Here is a 13198-nt window from a genome sequence, read left to right as displayed (position 1 = left end):
AATTGAATATTACCATGGAAAATTTTATATAGATATAATAATGATATAATTTTAATATAGGTATAATATAGATATAATAATAATTAGGAATACACAAAGGTATTCCTAAGTTAATTGAAAGAGGAATTATAAACATTTTCTGATAAACTTGAAGATTTACATGGAAAATGTTTCTGATAAAATTGAAGTAATATATAGAAAAACAAAATTAAAGATTATCATGGAAATTATACAGATAAAGTGATAGGCATAAAGATAATTCTAAGTTGATTAAAGGTGGAATTATAAGCATTTTCAGGTAAAATTGTAGATTTACATGGACAATATTTCTGGTAAAATTCAAGAAATATAAAGAAAAACACATTAAAATTGACTATTTCATGGAAAATTTTACATATAAAATGGTAGATATAAAAACTCTAAATTAATTGAAGGTAGAATTAAAAACATTTGTGATTTAAAAAGATTTACATTGAAAACATTTCTGATAAAATAGAGGAAATATATAGAAAGACATTAAAATTTAAGATTATCATGAATAATAATGCAGATAAAATGCTAGAGATAAAAGCATTACTAAAGTAATTAAAAGGGGAATTACAAACATTTTCTGATAAAATTAAAGATTTACATGAGAAATATTTCTGTTAGTCTCTGTCTTTTCATTGGGGAGTTGAGTCCATTGTTGTTAGGAGATATTCAGGAATAGTGATTGTTGCTTCCTGTTATTTTTGATGTTATTTCAATGTTTGTGTGGGTATCTTCTTTTGGGTTTGTTGGAAGAATATTATTTTCTTGCTTTGTCTAGGGTGTAGTTTCCCTCCTTGTGTTGGCATTTTCTATCTATTATCCTTTGTAGGGCTGAATTTGTGGACAGATATTGTGTAAATTTGGTTTTATCATGGATTATCTTGGTTTCTCCATCTATGATGATTGAGAATTTTGCTGGGTATAGTAGCCTGGGCTGGCATTTGTGTTCTCTTAGGATCTGTATGAGGTCTGCCCAGGATCTTCCAGCTTTCATCATCTCTGGTTAGAAGTCTGGTGTAATTCTGATAGGTCTGCCTTTATAAGTTACTTGCCCTTTTTCCCATACTGCTTTTAGTATTTTCTTTGCTTAGTGAATTTGGTGTTTTGATTATTATGTGCCGGGAGGAGTTTCTGTTCTGGTCCAGTCTGTTTGGAGTTCTGAAGGCTTCTGGTATGTTCATGGGCATCTCTGTCTCTAGGTTAGGGAAGTTTTCTTCTATAATTTTGTTGAAGATATTCACTGACTCTTTAAGTTGGAAATCTTCGCTCTCATTTATACCTTTAAGTCTTAGGTTTGTTCTTCTTATTGTGTCCTGGAGTTCCTGGATGTTTTGGGTTACCAGTTTTATGCATTTTGCATTTTCTTTGACTGTTGAGTCAATGCTTTCTATGGTATCTTCAGCACCTGAGGTTCTTTCTTCTGTCTCCTGTATTCTGTTGTTGATGCATCTCTGACTCCTGAATTCCTTCCAAGGTTTTCTATCTCCAGAGATGTCTTACTTTGTGATTTTTTTATTGTTTCTACTTCCACTCTTAGATCCTGGATGGTTTTGTTCAGTTCCTTCACTTGATTGTTTGTGCTTTCCTATAATTCTTTAAGGGATTTTTGTGTTTCCTCTTTAAGGGCTTTTACCTGTTGACCGATGTTCTCCTGTATTTCTTTAAGGGAGTTATTTAAGTCTTTCTTGAAGCTCTCTATCAGCATCACACGATACAATTTTAAATCCAACTCTTGCTTTTCCAGTGTGTTGGGGTATCCAGGACTTGCTGTGGTGGGAGAACTGGGTTCTGATGCTGCCATGTGGCCTTGGTTTCTGTTGGTAGGGTTCTTGTGCTTGCCTTTCGCCATCTGGTTATCTCTGGTGCTAGTTGGTATTGTCTCTGGCTGGAGTTTGTTCCTCCTGTGGGCCTGCAAGCCTGTGTCCTTACTCCTCTGAGCTCAGAAGTGAAAGCACTGCTGGGAGATCACTCTCCTGGAAGGCTGTACACAGAAGGCTGTGGAGTTTCCTGGCTCCCTGGTGCAAACGGCGGCAGGAAGACTTCTGTGCCAGCTGCTCCACTGCTCTTAGGCCCTGTGTGCTCCTAGATGTTCCCCTCCAGAGAGAAGGTGGAGATCTCACCTCTGCACTCAGTAGTGAAAGTACTGTTGGGAGATCACTCTTTTCCTGGTGGACTGTGCACAGAAGGCTGTGGAGTCTCCCAGCTCTCTCGTTGATGGTAGTATTCTAAATCTGTAGTTTATTTAAAGAGGTAATTTTCTTATATCTACCGTCTAATGTTTCTGCTGAAGAGTCAGTCATTTCTCTGGGCATCCTTACTGAAGAGGACTCATTTTGCTTTCTCATTTGTCACCCACCTCTTTAAATAACCTACTCTATTTAGCTCTTGATGATCAAACCTGAGATTGGTTTTTCTTTTACGTCACAGTGACTGATAGAAACAGTGTAGATATTTTAAAGTATGTATCTCCTATTTCCGATTTCTGAATGTACTCTTGGCCGACATCCTTATTTTATTGGCAAATTGTGTTGTGTCTTGTATGTTTTATTTTGCTTGTGTAAGTGCTATATTTCATGTATAGTTATGTTTATATACCTATTTACATATGATTTTTAAATAGGCCTATTATATGTTGGTATATTGTGATGAATATACCTTGCATGAATTACCTACTAACCTCTCCATGGGGAAATAAAACTCCTTTTTTTCCCCTTCCCATATAAGGAGACTAAGCTTCAGAATGTTAGCTTGTTTAAGACTGAAAGATTGCTGATACATAAGTAACAAAACAAGGTTAATATCACTCTAATCAAAGAGCTCTTTCAGACGATGCACACTGCCTAATCATAGTAATGGAACGGTCACTTTTACTCGGTATATTACATGCAGTACCCTGCTCCTGTACTCCTGGGTGCATTGTGCATGTGTGTGTGGTTGTGCTTATACAGAGATCAACATCTTCAAAGATTTACCTCGATGCTTGGATAAAGTGAATATTTTGCTAAACAACATCTAAGAAAAATGTAAATACAGTACAGTTTAATTATCATATCCAGTAATTGCCCTAGATCACAGGATGCTCATTGGGTATTTTGGTGATGGCTTGGCTTTCAAAAACTGAATTATCTGAATACTTTATTATATTTATTATACCTTCATTGATAATCTGGCTTTTTGTCTCTACTTGTACCCAAGAGCTAGGACCATTTGTTTCATCCCAAACCATATGTCATGTCTTCCACTGTTATATGCCTACTATAAATCAGACACAGTGTTAAAAATAGAGGTTAAAATTCAGGTACAGGAAGCCTGGACTCAGTGCTCACAATTGGCAGGCCTTTTTTAGATAATACTCTTTTGCAGTTTTGTTTACAAAAAGCCCAGTGACTCAGACCAGGAATGCCATTAAGATATCAGACAGGGTTATACCAGAACTCAACATCTAAAGGATTTTATAGCCAGGTATGAGGAAGAAGGAAATTAAGAATTCCCTGCTCCCCAGATAGCCCTTTTAAAAAGTCCCTCTGAAGTATCTTCTCCTTTGTTAAATGTGACCTCTTGAGCCTTCTCTGACTTACAAGAAGTTCAACTTCATAACCAAAGTTAGTACTTTTATTTTAAAACACTGAGTTGTTCTGCCGTGTTTTGTTATCTTGGAGGTCAACAAGAACAAATGCTTTTCAGAGTGTAAAGACCAAAGCTCACACAGTTTCAGTGGTCCTTACAGTTTTAGAAGAACCCATGATAAGTGACTAGAGAATATTTGTTATTTTTCTTGCAGACAGACTGTGGGTGAAATCTTATTCAAAAAATTCAATATAACAAGAAAATAGTTTCTAGAACCAATAAGAGTTGGCTCAAAAAATTTTTAGTTCAACGTACAAATACATTTTCTGTTGCTATGACAAAAATACCTGTGACCAAAAAAAAAAAAAAAAAAAAAAAAAAAAAACAGAGGAAAGGTTGACGAGAGCTCACAGTTTCAAAGCTCTCAACCCATAATCTTTGTCCTCTGTGCTTTGGACTTGCCATGACGCAAGACATCATGACAATGAGCTTATGAAGCAAAACATGGATCATCTGGTAGCATCCAGTTAGGAGAGGGAGAAGGAAGCCAGGGTCAAATTTCCTAAAAAGGAAAGTATCCAATGAGCTTACTTTCTACTGCTAGGCCTGTCTCTTAGAGGTGTGACACTTCCTAGTGGTGCCACAGACCTACCACGTGGCTTTGGGAATATTTAATATCTTATTCATTGTAGTCAGTAACTAAATCCCTTTGCTAAACTAGTTCCAAAATGCAGTTTTTCTCTTTCTTGGATGACTCCAAAACTTATATGCATAAAAGCAATGTACAGTTTTAGGTCAACTTGACAAAAGCTAAAAACATCTGAGAAGAGAGAACCTCAATTTAAAAAATGCCTCAATAAGATCAGGATGTTGGGAAGTCTGTAGGGCGTTTTCTTAATTAGCTATTGATGGAGGAGAGCCTGGTCCATTGTGGGTGGTACCATCTCTGGACTAGTGGTTCGGAGTTCTACAAGAAAGCAGGCTGAGTAAGAGGAAGTTAGTTAGCAGAACTCCTCTATGGTCTCTGTATCAGCTCCTGTATCAAGGTTCTCACCCTACTTGAGTTCTTGACTTGGCTTCATTCAATGATGGACAGTGATATAGACATGTAAGTCAAATCAACTCTTCCCTCACTGATTTGGTCATGGTGGTTCATCCCAACAATAGTAGCCCTAAGTAAGACAGGCACTGAGTAGAAACATGGATGAATATGTACTGATTCAGATCTGTGGCTTACTGAAGAGTGGACAAATTGGGATCTCTGTAAGATTTGATATTCTCAGGATGAAAGAGATCATGTGTACTACTTGCCCCCAACCTCCCACCCCCGTTAAGCAGTTTTTGGTAGTAAAGGGGGCAGCTACCTTTTCTTTGTATCTATTTATTTGCAGTATTCTATTCTGCTTATCCATACAAGCAGATACAGAGAGGTGCTGCAGTCGGCTCCTCCTGTCTCCCAAGAACTAACTTGTAAACTTTCAACGATATGATAAGCCGGCAATGAAATACACTCATTACTGAAGATTAAATTATGTAAACTTAAGACTAAATAAATTAGGCTAAAATATGTGTGGCACACAATCAAAACACATGGCTTACTAAAATGACTCTATTTTATTATGCCTGTACTGTTTAGATCACTTAAGTCTGCTGGGTGTCTCTTAGAAACACTGTACTGATTAATGGCGTTCTGTTCCACACCTGTCTCCGACTCTGCATTCAGAGAGGTGTGTGGCAGGCTTGCAAAGGGCCGTAGCATGAGCACGTATACTATGCAAACTGGCAAAAGCAAAGAAATGCCACTTTTTGTTTTGTTTTTGTTTTTGTTTTTCTCTTTTTCAGATAGCCAGGCTTGTAAAAATTTACAACACCCTAAAGGCTGGTATCAAGTACACAGTTGACTATCCCACAGTATGTGGTACAAAACTCAATATGGTGCATGTTAGAATCAGTAGAGAATTTTGAAAATGAGAAGAACTCACTACATTGCCAAGATTTTTACTTTTTCCTCTAATATTTAAACTCATTTGTGAAAAGTGATTCCTGAATCTAATATATACATCAAATTAAAACCTTTTTGGCCTAATATCACCATGAATGTATTAAGTACTGAATAAGTTACAACTTATTAAAACATAGATGTGTAGACTTCGAAGGTGACTCTGGGAGTAAGGTAATTACTTACTTGTAAGCATGAGGCACAGGATTCCGACCCCTGGAGCCCATGTAAAAGCTGAGCAGACATGGGAGCTACCTATCCTCATGAGACAGGTAGCTGATATCTGGGCCTGCTGCATAGCTAAGACCACGTGGGATTGATGAGCTGAGGGTTAGAAAGGGACCTTGCCTGAATGAAGAAAGCAGAGAGTGCTAGACAGGGGGTGTCTGGCATCAACTTTGAGACTCTACATTCAAGAGCATAGACAGGCACACACACCCATACACAAATATGTGCCTACATACATATGAATGCACACACAAGCACATACACAGACACATACATATACACAAATATGTCAGGAAACTATTGCGACAAAAGCGTACTAGGCATAAGATAGTATACAATTTTTCTACAAAAACTATTTTTTAAAAATTTATTTTCTTTAATTTTTCTAAAAAAACAGAACCGAAACAAACCTGTCTTAATTTTAAGTGTTCATTTCCGGGGGAAATACAGGAGTAGATTTACTTTTTACTGCATAATTTAAAATTTTTGTACCATGAATAGACATATTTTCAGCATATATACCTAATTTTGATAATTTTGATTATAGAACTGATGGTTAACAAATGGACTTTTATAAACATAATTTTAAAACCTTTAAACTTAATTCTCAATGTGGATTAAGACAGCAAAATTTGTTATTTGTTTTTTGGGTTTTCTAAGGTTATTTGAAACTCATTCTGAGGAATTTCAGGACATGATCAAATAATAGTCATACCAACTGTCCTACATTAGTTTTAAAATACCTAATATGAAAAGAAAGCTTGGGGCTGGAGAGATGGCTCAGCGGTTAAGAGACTGTTCTTCCAGAGGTCCTGAGTTCAACTCCCAGCAACCACATGGTGGCTCACAACCATCTGCAATGGAATTTGATGCCCTCTTCTAGTGTGTCTGAAGATAGCTACAGTGTACTCATATAAATAAATCTTAAAAAAAAAGAAAAGAAAACTCATTATGATTGTCGTAGTCAATTGTTATGAAAGGATTTTGTGACCATGGCAATACTAATAAAAGATAGAATTTAGTAGACCCTTGCTTATATTCAGAGGTTGAAACCTTTATTGTCATAGGGGAAAAATGGAAACATTCAGGTAGAGATGGTCCTGGACAGATAGCTGAGAGTTCTACATCCAGATTGGCAGGCAGTAGAAAGAGAAAGGGATATTGGACCTAAATGGAGAATTTGAAACCTCAAAGCCCACCTACAGTGACACTCTTCCTCCAAAAGGGACATACCTAGTCCATCAAGGCCACATCTCCTAATTCCTGCCAAACAGTACTATTTTCTAGTGACCAAGCTTTCAAATATATGGGCCTATGGGAGCCATTCTTATTCAGACCACCACAATGATTAAGGTAATATATAAACTACATAAATTGCCTCAAATTGTTCTTAAGAGTATAACATGTGCGTTGTTTTAAGGCTAGGTGGATATACCTAAGTATTTGAAGACAATGGTGGGCCAAACTATCGCTGTCCAAGGTACTTTTAAAAGCCCCCTTTCAAATATACCATGAGACTTTACAAGGTTACATACAGACATACTGCTTTAAAGATATTTAATATTTACTTAGTAAGTTACATGGAAGTCATTATGATAATCCCTGGTTCTACTCTCATGAAAAAAATGATCATAAATATATACATATGATCATAAATATAGAGACTTTCTTGTCTGTCAAATGAACATAGCAATAAAACTAACTTTATATGGTTTACTCTCAGAATTACTCACTGATAAAATATAAAACACATAAAACATTGTGTGAATTAAATATTTGAAAGATGTTATTAGCACTTTCTTTACTGGATATAAAAATGAGCTTCTAAGAAAAAGCCTTCATAACTGGACCATGGCCACACAGGTTCTTAATTAAAAATAAAAATCAGATACATGCATAATGCTGACAATTGCATAATTAAAACTCAACTCACTCAAGAAACATTAGCCTAAGAAGAAACTCCAAAAGCTTGGTTTTTCTTAAAAAATTTAATGAACTTATATAATTTTCTTCATTAAAATATACTCTCAGATGAGCCAAATGTTTTATTTTAATACCAAATTATGATTAACAAATAAGCTATATCAAGATTCAATTAAATGTAGGCTTTTAAAAGTCAAATTGGAAATATGGCTCTTCATTTTTCCCATGAAAATAGAATAATTTAATTTTAAGTTTGATAGTGACTTTAGAATTAATTGATTAATGTTCATAGAAAAGTTCTATAATGCAATTTCATGTTTAGTATAACTAGAATCTATTTTTAAATATATTGAAAAATCAACCAGTACTCCCTTTTTAGACCCAGCGCCAATTATTTTTAATAAAAGTTAAATTTGAATAGTTCTTGAAACTATAAAACCCTTCTTTAAGTGTTACTATTTCCACAATTAGGGAAGAAATCTAATATCTATCGAGAATTTTGCCTATAGGAGTAAGAGACAAACTTAAAAATGATCTAAAGTAGAAAGCAGGAAAGATGCTCAGGGAACTCAGTCAACCATTGGCTAAGATCACTGAGAAAAGGAAAGTCAGAATGGTAGAGGCAGTACCTCAAGGAGGCTTATGTGAGAGCTATCCTCTTGCTCTTGGAGAAGTGAGCAGAAATGGAGAATCGAGGCACAACCTTAAAGCTCATAACATTGTGCTTGTGTGAGAGAAAAGATCGTGTTCGGTCTAACCACTGAAGGTTCCAAAGATGGCCCTGACAGACTAAACTGTAGGCCAGTAGTTCCTAGCTTAGGACAGTTGTTTCCCATCCCAGGAAATTTGATAATATCTGACCACAAAACCAGCTAACTCATGCTTTTAAAATGAGGATTTATTGGCACATTCCTGGCTCCTTCGTTCATTTATTTATTGCCTATGTCAACTTTCACACTATGGTGGTAAAGTTGAACACTAACAGCAGATACCATATGGCCTTCCTTCAAAGTCAATAAAACCTACCACTCACTAGTCAAGGAAAAATAACCACTTATACAGACATCATTAGAACATCATCAATAGACTGGCAGGATCAAGTCAAACTATTAGAGCATTAGCTGCACAGTTCTAAGTGACTGTCAGCACCAGAAATGTGCTATTGAGTAAAATAGAAACTAAGGATTTTATCAGAGATAATTTAAGATATGGATTTATTTGAGTGTGTATCAGAGAAAGATTAAATAAAAAGGGACCTCTACAGAATAGAAATAAAACTAGGAGAAAGCCCACTGTTTAACAGAAATAATGGAAGTCAAAAGGCAATGGAATGACATCATCAAAAAGGCAGGCAGCTTCTTGCTGAGAATTGTATTGCCAGCAAAATTTGGGAAAGAAATATTTCATTCTGGAGATATTTTCCTACAAATGTAACATTAAATGGAAATGTTTGCCCCTAAAAAATGCAGTTATGGACCCTTACCAAAATTAGTGTTGATAAATGAGGTGTTATTCATAGACACAAGTGATTGCATCTTTGTGGTCTCTTTTAATTAAAAAATTATTTTAAAAAATACTTTAAGTGTTTAAGGAAATATGATAAGCAAATAACAGCAAGAGAAACCAAGACTTTAGTTTCCAAGGACTCGTTAAAAAGCACAGAGAAACCAGTGCATTTGAACACATACAAACACAAGGAAGACTCAAACTAAAGTGGGATTAATTAAAAATGCAGGTGAGTAAGTAAATGAAATTAAATAAATTGTTGTGCAAATAGCAAAGATTTCATAATTTACCCAGCATTTCCTTCATGCTAGGGATGTGCTTATGTCTACAAGCCCAGACCATTTGCACACTGGCAACTAATGAACTTATCACGCAGCTTCTATTTTGAAATAATTACTATATTAGGATGGCCACATGGTGAGGTGATTGATTCCTGGCAATCAGCCATTCATACGACTGAAACTGAATGAACAAATTACCACTATCAAGGCGTCACAGCTATCACCAACTTAAGCAGGGGTTTTGTGATAAAAAGACACGGAAGACTCAGGGCTACAGTGTTACAAAGCAGAAATCAACCAGCATAAAATAAGGAAAATAAAAATAAAACGCTGTGTGAGTTGTTTCCTTGGGGCAGAGTTTAATCAACTCTCTGTTGGCCTGAGTATTTGCTGGCATGTATTTGGTTGGGTTGCAGTTCTGGATATTAAACAGTGGCTCCTTTTACAGGATTCTTTGCCTCTCTGAGAAACCCTGGGCTACCCTTCCACTTGAAACTAAACTTCTGTCTTGGATAGAAATCCACACACATGTATCTTTTCATTGTTCTTCTGTTATGTGTCTGAGTGTGTCGTGCTGTCAGTCTTGTGACTTTGCCAAATCCCTAACACTTCAGTCATATATTTCCAACAAATGGCCATTTAACTTGGGCATTTCAACAAAGGAGTAGGAACTTTTGGCCATTGGGTCAGTTGGCCAGAAAGTTAATTATGAATCTTATGACATCGCCCCAAATGGTTCTTTGTAGAACTGCTGATTAGTGGCCTCTTTGAAAAATGGATCTTACTTAATTAAAAAAATCACTATTTTTCATGTGCATGCATACATAAAGAAATACATAAATAATTATATATTTAGCCTTGTCAAAATACCAAGCATGTACACCAGTGATAATTCCAGGTACTGTGTTTAAGATTCCTGATTAAAACAAGGGGTCCATTATAGAAGGTCCTGAGATAGTTTTCTTTAGCCAAGCAGGTCATGTGGTTAGGGGTTTCTCTGGTCAATAAGATATCTTCAAAACCTGTCCATCCTACAATTTGCTATGGCTTCCTCCATCCTCAGGGAATAAGTCTAAAGGATGCCTTAATGTATAACAAGGATCTCAGTGCCTATATACTGAGATGTCCCAGAGCGAACATGTCTAAGGATGTCATTGCATTATTTTGATTCTCGAATTTTTCATGCACAAATATACTCAACTATGTGTTTATTGTTATGTTATGATCAGAGACAGCTAAGAAACACCATTGGGTCCATTCTCCTCTTCTTCTAAAATAGCTCCATTGAGAAGACATTGCCAATTTTTTTTCTACACATGACACAGTCCCTGTTCCAGGCAGAAGGTAAGTGGAGTGTACTGAATAAAAAGGTCAAATCAAAATTTGTAACTATCCCTAGTCTAATTCTGTTGAAATTTGAGTTTCTGGAGTATACGGCTTCTGATTCAGGTACCACAGTCAGCGAAAAGTACATGGTCCTGGAAGCAATCATCATGGATTAAGTCTTTTTCTAAGTAAATGGAATTTAGCCTTTGGGGAATAATGTAGTTCTTGTTAAATATTCCACTGAATGAGGTCAATTTTCTCCTTTGGTTCCGGAATGTTATCACTGAGAATGCAGAGAGGAGAGAATTTCCTCCTCTTTCACTATAGCATCTCACACAATACCTAAGGAAACAGGTGTAGAGCACACATTCCTGAGAGCCTGTCCTGTTTCTGAAGGTCAAAAAGAAGCCAGAAAAGCTGCTCGACTTGCTCTCCTCCAGAGAAGTGGGAGCTGCATAGTGAGACGATCTTACGCTCTAGATAGCCGAAGCCACTTCGTGGAAGCTGCACACCTCTTCTCGAGTATAGCACTGTGACAACCCCCTTTCTGGAGTTTCATTCACAGTTGAGGTATCCATTGTCTTATATTGTTGTGCCCATTCAAAACGCATTAGTAAACCCCAAATGATCACCAAGAAACTAATTATGATGCAATGGCCCTAGGGTCTTTTATTCAAGCTCGTTTGGACTCGCCACAGAACCTGCCTGATACAGCGGGATGGTAGAGTGAAGCCCCAAGCCCTCAGCGGGACAAGGTCTCATAGGAAATGCTCAGCAAAGGGAGGTTTCTAACCTGCAAGCCTCTAACTGAATGATTATCGTAAGCTGACAGGTGGGTACTCTGAAGCAAAACCATGAACAATCACAAATGGTGTGAAAGTACGGCTGCAACTACCAGACTAATCCTGATTGGCTGCTGCCAGGGAGTAGGTAGGGAGTAACTCTGGGGTATGGGCCAGAGACAAACGATGTGATGCAGTTCTTTCTGGAACTTGGGTGCAGCTTGGTTTCAGCTGCAGATCAAATTCTCAGGCTCTTTTTCTTTTAAAATGGAGGCTAGTCCCAAGGCGCGGTAGATTTGGCCTCTTAATATAATAATATATAAAGATAGTGACAATTGCTCTCATTCCCGTGGGAGTCCTAAATGTTACTAAGAAATTTAGATAAGTTATTGTGCCTGAGCTATCATACTATACAACAGCATAGTATGAGTATAGTATAGTATAGTATAGTATAGTATAGTATAGAGTAGATTACAATGAATTCAAACTCTTAAATAAAAGCAAAGAAACAATGATTGTGAGATGATATTGAGGGAAAGCCTAAACCAGCTTTGCATATATATGTGTATATGTAAATTCACATATATATGAGATACATCACACCTGTTGGTGTATGTGTATGTTGGTTGTTCCTTATTTTTACATGCACAAGGAAATTTCCCAGCTTTTTTCGCTTTGGCTAAGGGGAGTTTTGTGTGAGTCAATGTGCAGTTGGGTAGAAGTAGAAAAGAAAGGACCCGTGTTAACTAGTGTTTATATCACCCTGAAACATGGTAGAGTTATTTAGAAAGAGAAACTTCAGTAGAGAAAATTCCCTTACCAGACTGACCTGTAAGTAAACCTGTGAGGAATTTTCTTAGTTAGTAGGTGGTCCTGAGGTGTATGATAAAGCAGGCTGGGGAAGCCACAAGGAAAAAGCCCATACATAGATTTCCTCCACACATGGCCATTGCTTCAGTTCTTACCTCTAGTTCCTGCCCTGCTTGGGTTCCTACCATGACAGACTGTTGCCTGGAAGTATAAGAAGAAATAAACTATTTCCTCCCCCTAGTTGCTTGTGGTCATGGTATTTTTTTTTTTTTTATCATATAGCAACAAAAATCCTAACTGAGATAGAAGCCATGGTGGGAAATTTGTAAAAATCAATTTGTGTCCTTGCTCGTTTAGGCTCTAGATATGGGTTGGTATTAAAGTAAGCTTTAGTACCAAAGATTGGAAAAGTCTGCTCATAAAAGCCTTTGTGCAGCTTTGTCTTGGCTTTAGCAGCACAGTTAAAGCTTGGAGACAAGTCTGCATAACATGAGGAAGACCTCTGGAGGTGAACAGCTCTAAGCTTTCTGCACAGCTTCCATTGATGGTCCCTGTGAAGGCATGTCCGGAAATGTTCCCTTTTCTATGGAACGTCTTTGGCCTTTAGATGAAGATGAGTGTGCATTACTCACCTGAGGGATGGATTATTCTTTTATTTCTATTGGTTTCCTCACAGGCAAAGACAAACCAAAACAGTGAAAAAATAACTCTTTCATTAAAATGAAGAGGATCCCCTCCCCCCCCAT

This window comes from Apodemus sylvaticus, chromosome 5 (assembly GCF_947179515.1).
Source record: "Apodemus sylvaticus chromosome 5, mApoSyl1.1, whole genome shotgun sequence".
Taxonomy (NCBI): Eukaryota; Metazoa; Chordata; class Mammalia; order Rodentia; family Muridae; genus Apodemus; species Apodemus sylvaticus.
This window is presented reverse-complemented; position numbering follows the sequence as displayed.